This window comes from Nycticebus coucang, chromosome 10 (assembly GCF_027406575.1).
Source record: "Nycticebus coucang isolate mNycCou1 chromosome 10, mNycCou1.pri, whole genome shotgun sequence".
Classification (NCBI taxonomy): Eukaryota; Metazoa; Chordata; class Mammalia; order Primates; family Lorisidae; genus Nycticebus; species Nycticebus coucang.
The window spans coordinates 16,570,647-16,578,767 of NC_069789.1; the positions used below are offsets into that span (position 1 = coordinate 16,570,647).

General features: G+C 41.9%; 1 pseudogene; it reads right to left on the minus strand.

The window, feature by feature from the left end:
- Positions 1-3,664: 3,664 nt before the first annotated feature.
- LOC128596877 (probable ATP-dependent RNA helicase DDX52) lies at positions 3,665-5,310 on the minus strand (annotated as a pseudogene).
- Positions 5,311-8,121: the final 2,811 nt, after the last annotated feature.

Consider the following 8,121-nt stretch of genomic DNA (forward strand, 5'->3'; position numbering starts at 1 on the left):
TCTTTAAGTTCTTGTGCCTGTGGAAGTTGTGGGCTGGTTTAGACGGATTGAACACACGCGACCACTTTCCGTTTTTCCACTGTTTTAGTCCTCCTCTTGGGGTCCAGAAGTCTCTCGCTGACTCCCTGTATCCTCATAGGAGTGATGATAGGCAGTTCCCACCAGCCAGAGATGCCTGGAATCGTATCTCCCCAGACTCACAGTGCCCAGATGCAAGGAAGCTGTTACTCGGCTGCCATCTTGCTCCGCCTCCCACTCTTTCATTTAGTTATTTATTATTGTTGTGATTCATTAAGGGTACAAAGAATTAGGTTACACTGATTGCATCTGTTAGGTAAATTCCCTCTTATAATTGTGTTCCACCACCAAGAAGTGTGCCATACACCGTGACTCCCAACTCACTCTTCCATTTTAAAATGGTCTGTCTCTCTCTGTGTGTTGTCTGTGTGTCCCCCTATCAACCAGCGGTCACTCCAAATACCCTACAGTGTCCTCTTCTCCCCACTTGAGTGCTCTTCCTTTGCCTTCCTTCTGGGTCAGCTGAATCTTACGAAACCAGCGGTGGGAGCAGGGGCCCCTCCGGCCCTTTGGGGTCTCTTGGTTGGGTGTCTGTGGGATTAGACTTTGGGTTCTCTTGAGGGGGTGTCTCAGGGATTAGACTGCTTTCCTTTCCCTATTTCATTCTCTATCATGGATGAGGCGTCGTCAGGGTGATGACCCGGCAGGCCCAGAGTGGCTCCTGGGCTTTCCCTTTTGACAGCCCCTCCACCTGAGTCTCCCTGGGCCTGTGCAATCTCTGATACTCAGTAGCTGTCCCCAGCTGTGCCAGCTCTGCTATGGGGTCATCTCCTGCCCTGCACAGAGCAACACCTGGTAGACAAGATGACTCTTTATCCTCAGTCACAGTTTCTACCTCCATAGTGGAAATTGCCTTGTCTGGGCTGCCCAGTGTCATTTGAACACCCTTCTACTGGCTATAGAGTGTCCTGTATTATAAGTCACATTTCCCAGAGAGGGAAGCAGAGCTTGCTTGCTGGTCTTGCTGGCTGCCTGTGACTTTTTCAGATACACGCAACACCCTGGGAAATTAGAGTAAGGAGAACCTGAGGTTCCAGGGAACCTTTGGCAGGGTACTTTGCCAGCAAGTCACAGGGCGCTGGGCATCGATTAAATCCATCAGGATATGGCTCGGTGCAGTGTCCCTCATTTAAGAGGAATAACCATCGAGGGTAGCCAGTGAGGGTAATCTGCGTCCCTGCCCTAGAGATGCTAATCTCCAGCATGCCTGTCCACATGGGATTTTTTTTTTTTTTTTAAGTACAAGCTTGCTAGAGGTGGGCTAACCATAAGTGCAGGGTAGCCCTGAGCAACCTCCACAGTCGTTATTTCTTGAGACAGTACATGACATGTGAGGGGAATATTAGACAATGACTGCATGCTTAAGGATTGCCACAGCTGGGGGTCTCTCTCCAAGACTCCAGAAGCAGGGGTCCTCAAACTGCGGCCCGCAGGCCACATGAGGCGGTGTGTTCCCGTTTTGTTTTTTTACTTCAAAATAAGATATGTGCAGTATGCATAGGAATTTGTTCATAGTTTGTTTTTTAAACTATAGTCCAGTCCTCCAACGGTCTGAGGGACAGTGTTTAAAAAGTTTGAGGACTCCTGAGAGGATGATTAAGCTTTGACACCTGTGGATGAGTTGCCCGAGGGTCTGCCCCCAAGCTGCAAATCATCTGGCTCAGAGGCCCTCCGGCTCTTGGCGTCCTCTGCATTTCCCCCACTCTTGTGTTCAGAGACATTTCTGGATGGACGAGGGGGAGAATTTGTTGTTGCTTATTTCACCTGTTCTTCTTGCCAAGGAGCTTTCCTTCCTGCTAAGCAAAAAAACAAAAGGGCACATGAGTTAACAAAACTACACCAGCTGAACTAACCTGAGTTATGAAAGAATTCCAGTTTTGTAATTGTGTTACTCTAGCCAGACTAGACATAGGGCAAGACATGCCCACTTTGTACTAATTACCATCCAACTATGTGCCTTGGGCTGACCCGTAGGGTCAATGACGCTTCTGTAGGAAGTACTAACCAATACCCAAGGTTATCTGTCCATTGCACCCATTTCGAATGAATGAGCAACAAGCATAGAATTTTAGGTGCCTAAGATTACAGATAGAAGCTCAACAAGTAAAATTCTCTTACCTTAATCGATACAAGAAGCCTGCTGTTCAAGGTCTTTGTTATTTGTGACCTCACTAAAGCCCAGAGGATGTGTTCTGAGCTTACCTGGGGCTTCCTATTCAGCCCAGAATAATGAAACCCTGTATCCATATTCCTTCCCCGCATAGAAGCTCTAACTGCTGAGTAGGGAAAAGGGACACTGGCTGACTGCTCTTAACTGCTTTCTGCTGATAATGGATAGTGATATGGGGGAAGCAGTTATGGGTCCACCATAGGAGGTAGATTCAAGGTTTCTTTATTATGAAATTACCCAGGCCCAAGAAATTAGGGTCCTTAATACATCAATAGAGGCTAGGCACCTGTGTCTCAAGTGGCTAAGTTGCCAGCCACATACACCAGAGCTGGCAGGTTCGAATCCAGCCTGGGCCCACCAAAAAACAACGACGGCTGCAACCAAAAAATAGCTGGACATTGTGGCGGGCACCTGTAGTCCCAGCTACATGGGAGGCAGGAGAATCTCTTGAGCCCAGGAGTTGGAGGTTGCTGTGAGCTGTGATGCCATGACACTCTACCCAGGGTGACAGCTTGGGGGTCTGTCTCAAAAAAAAAAAAAAAAATCAATAAAAAAGTTAGTGAAGGCAGCGTCATTAAAGTGCTGGCAAGATTTCCTGTTCACGTCGAGACTTAATCCACCGGGCCGGTGGCCACTGCTTCTCTTGTTCTGTAATGATATGAGCAAAACCTTGACCCCAGTGTAGCACATAACCAGGTTTCCATTCTGACATACCAGGTTTTTTATAGAAAATAGGTTGTAGTAACTTTCTACAATTACAGCATTTGACATGGTTCGGTTTGGACCCTTCTTTTAAAGCAGCAGCAAGTAGATTAGCCTTGCAGGATTCCGTTCCTATATCAGCACATGCCCGTATATATTCCTCTAAGGGAGCGTTTTGTGCCCTTTGACGCTCAGAGTTAGCATTCTAAAATGCTAAGGTTTGAAAAAGCATTTCTCTGAGCTCCAGCTGGGCAACGGCTTTATTGACTGAAGTTTTCTTTCTTTTTTTTTTTTTAAGAGTACATGCCAAGGCTTTATTTTGAAATTCTGTTCCAGATGCCACTCCACAGCATACAGCACATCTTCCTTCATACTCGAAGGGAAAAATCCTTAAGAGTTCAGCACATTTGGGTGTTGTTATTTTTAGCATAAGCTTTTGTTCTTCTATAAGAAGTATCTCTCTGGATCCAAATTACAGAAATGTCAATGAATGTTACTTCCATTGTATAATAATTTAAAAGTCACCTATAAATTGAAATTTGACATGATGCACTGATAGTTTAGAGTCATTCTTCACCAGTCCCAGGTGCTTGCAGTTGATTCACGAATGTTTGGTATAAGTGGACTGTAAGACTTGAAATAATCCATGACAGTAACTTTCACACTGGGATCATAAAATCACATTTCTGGGGTAATCTTTTAAAAAGTCTGTTTTTAATTTCTATCTTCAAGAGCTATTTTCTTCTTGCTATTCTGACTACTGACCTTTTTCCATTTATCCTTAGCTTTTTCCAAGAAATATTTTGGAGTCCCTTTCCAATGGCTTCTTAATCATCTCTTTCTTTTCTTTGCTTCATAGTTTTTGGAATCCTTTTATGTATTCTGGCACAGGACACCCAGCCTGTTGTATAACTTTGGTGACACTTCTTAATAATGGTTTATCATCTTCAGTGAAAAATCTAATAGATTTCCCCTTATGCCCTGCTCTTCCAGTTCGACCTATCCAGTGGATATATTCCACTGAGCTGATTGGAAAGTCATAGTTGATCACCAAGTTCACACCTTTAAAATCAATCCCTCTTGCTAGCAAAGCTGTACAAATAAGAACCAGATTTTTCCTGCTCTGAAGCTGTAGACTATGTTATCTCTCTGTTGCTGTGCTCTCTCTGCGTGAATAACATCCATATTAATACCTTCATATATGAGCTCATGAAAAAGTTCTTTGGCTCTTTCAGTGGACTGAACAAAAACAAGAACAGATAGATTGAAACCCTTGCTCCAATGGATACAGTCATGACATTGTCCAGGTTGAGTTTGCACCATTGTTCAACATCATAGGCAAAAGTTGCACTGAACATAGCTCTTCTGACCTTGTGAGATGTGCAGGCCAGAAAAATGGAAGCCAGCTGGTCTCTGACCCCAGTTTTGCCATCTTCAAATAGTTTGTCTGACTCATCTACTACCAGCCACTCAATACTTATTAGGTCTATTCCTGGTGGATCTTGCTTTAACAAATAAATCAGTTGATTTGGAGTAGTCACAAGAATATCAAACTTCTTAGATGATTTAGGTCCAAATTTCTTGGCTGCAACTGCCACTTTGTGGATCATGTGTATCCTGAATCCTGATCCCTCAGAGACTTTTATTAACTCTCAGTGAATCTGGTTGGCAAGTTCTCGTGTTGGTGATATAATCAGGACTCTGAAACCTTTTTTGCAGGTTGTTTTTGCTGCATTAAAACAGGAATACTAAAGCCAAAGTTTTTCCAGATCCAGTAGGAGCAGAAGCCAGAAGTTCCCGACCATGCAACATAACAGGAACAGCTTGCATTTGGACTGGTGTAGGCATTTGGAAGCCTGAATCAGAATATTTTGAAGCAGCTGAGAATTAATTTTATATTCCTGATCAAGTTACTGAAATGTAGTAATTGGGTCAGGAAGATCAGTTCCTTGGATGTGAATTTTGTGCTTATTCCAGAAGAAGTTTATCTTTTCCTTTCTGAGATGCTCCAATTTTTCTGAAATTAGTTTATTTTCTCCTTTCACTTTTTTATCTTCAATCTTTGCATCCACAGATGACATCCACTGTATAGTAGTACCTACTTCTTCAGAAATAATTTCTGAAGTTATCTTCTTCCTCTTTTTCCTGTTCTATTTCCTCTTCCTTTCAGTTAGGCTCTCTTCTTTTTTCTCTTCATTTTGGAACTCCTGATGTGTTTGTGATGCTCCACACTCACCTGGGAAAGACTTCTTGTTTCCAGAAGAGTTCAGTCCCTGCAGCACCTCTGAAGAATCAAAGTCATACTTCCTTTTTCCTATCTGGAATCTGGCTGCATCTGCCGAAAAGTGTCTCACGTCAAATTTGGCCCCTGTCTCTACTGAAGTTTTCAATGAGCTAAAAAGTCGGTATAAGGTTCATTTCCCAATTGCATTACCTTTTTTTTTCATTGTTGGTGATTCATTGAAGGTAGAAGAAACCAGGTTATGCTGATTGCATTCGTTAGGTAAAGACCCTCTTTCAATCTTGTCTTGTCCCTAAAGGTGTGACACACACCAAGATCCCACCCACTCCCCTATTCCTCTCTCTGCTCTTCCTTTCCCCTCCCCCTCCCCTTCTCTCTCTCTGCTCTCCCCCTCCCCCACCCCACTATGTCATTAATTGTCATTAATTGTCCTCATATCAAAATCGAATACATAGGATTCATGCTTCTCCATTCTTGTGATGCTTTACTAAGAATAATGTGTTCCACTTCCATCCAGGTTCATACAAAGGCTGAAAGTCTTTGTAAAGTCTCTGTTTTTTTTTTAATGGCTGAATAGTATTCCATGGTGTACATATACCACAGCTTGTTAATCCATTCCTGGGGGCATTTAGCTGTTTCCACATTTTGGTGATTATAAATTGAGCTGCAGTAAACAGTCTAGTGCAAGTGTCCTTATGATAAAAGGATTTTATTCTTCTAGGTAGATGCCCAGTAATGGGATTGCAGGATCAAATGGGAGGTCTAGCTTGAGTTCTTTGAGGGTTCTCCATACTTCCTTCCAAAAAGGTTGTATTAGTTTGGAGTCCCACCAGCAGTGTAAAAGTGTTCCTTTCTTTCCACATCCATACCAGCATCTGCAGTTTTGAGCTTTTGTGATGTGGGCCATTCTTGCTGGGGTTAGATGATATCACAGGGTGGTTTTGATTTGCATTTCTCAAATAATAAGGGACGATGAACATTTTTTCATATTTTTGCTAGCCATTCGTCTGTCTTCTTTAGAGAAGGTTCTATTCATCTCCCTCCCCATTGATATATGGGATTGTTGGCTTTTTTCATGTGGATTAATATACATGTGACATTTACAAAGGCTATAGTTCTCTACAGATCCTAGTTATCAAGTTTCGTCTGATTCAAAATATACAAGTATCCTTTCCCAATGTGTAGGTTGTCTATTTGCTTTGGTGGTTATCTCCTTAGCTGTACAGAAGCTTTTCAGTTTAAGTCCCATTTGTTTATTTTTGTTGTTGGATTTGCCATGGCAGTCTTCTTCATGAAGTCTTTCCCCAGGCTGACATCTTCCAGTGTTTTTCCTATGCTTTCTTTGAGGATTTTTATCATTTCATGCCTTAAATTTAAGTCCTTCATCCATCTTGAATCAATTTTTGTGAATGGAGAAAGGTGTGGGTCCAGTTTCAGTCTTTTGCATATAGAGATCCAGTTCTCCCAACACCATTTATTGAATAGGGAGTCTTTCCCCCAAGGTATGTTCTTGTTTGGTTTATTGAAGATTAGGTGGTTGTAAGATGTTAGTTTCATTTCCTGGTTTTCTATTCAATTCCAAATGTCTATGTCTCTATTTTTGTGCCAATACCATGCTGTCTTGACCACTATGGCTTTGTAGTACAGCCTAAAATCTGGTATGCTGATGCCCCCAGCTTTGTTTTTACTACTAAGAACTGCCTTAGCTATACGGGTTTTTTTCTGGTTCATACAAAACACAAAATCATTTTTTCCAAGTCTTGAAATTGCGATGTTGGTACTTTAATGGGGATGGTATTGAATAGGGAGATTGCTTTGGGAAGTATAGACATTTTAACAATGTTGATTCTTGCCAGCCATGAGCATGATTTGTTCTTCCAGTTGCTAATATCCTCTGCTATTTCCTTTCTTAGGGTTTCATGATTTTCTTTGTAGAAGTCCTTCACCTCTTTTGTTAGATATATTCCTAGATATTTCATTTTCTTTGAAGCTATGGTGAAGGGAGTTTTGTCCTTAATTAGCCTCTCATCTTGACTGTTACTGGCATATACAAAGGCTACTGACTTGTGGACATTGATTTTATATCCTGAGACATTACCATATTTTTTGATGACTTCCAAAAGTCTTGCGGTTGAGTCTTTGGGGTTCTGTAAGTATAAGATCATTTCATCAGCAAAGAGGAAGAGTTTGACCTCCTCTACTCCCATTTGGATGCCCTTTATTTCCTTGTCTTGCCTAATTATATTGGCTTGAACTTCCAGCACTATGTTGAATAGTAATGGTGACAGAGTGCAACCTTGTCAGGTTCCAGTTGTAAGTGGGAAAGCTTTCAATTTTACTCCATTCAGTGAAATATTAGCTGTGGGTTTGTCATAGATAGCTTCAATCAGTTTAAGAAATGTGCCACTTATGCCTATACTCTTCAGTGTTCTAATTAGAAAAGGATGCTGGATTTTATCAAATGCTTTTTCTGCATCTATTGAGAGGATCATATGGTCTTTATTTTTGCTTCTGTTAATATGGTGAATAACGTTTATGGATTTGCATATGTTAAACCAGCCTTGCATCCCTGGGATGAAACCTACTTGATCATGATGTATGACTTTTTTTTTTTTTTTTTTTTTTTTTGTAGAGACAGAATCTCACTTTAAGGCCCTCGGTAGAGTGCCGTGGCCTCACCCAGCTCACAGCAACCTCCAACTCCTGGGCTTAAGCGATTCTCTTGCCTCAGCCTCCCGAGTAGCTGGGACTACAGGCACCCGCCACAACGCCTGGCTAGATGTATGACTTTTTTTTGATAATAAGCTGTAATCTATTGGCTAGGATTTTGTTGAGAATTTTTGCATCTATTAGTGAAATTGGTCTGAAGTTCTCCTTTTTAGTTGGGTCTTTTCCTGGTTTTGGTACCAGGGTGATGTTTGCTTCATAG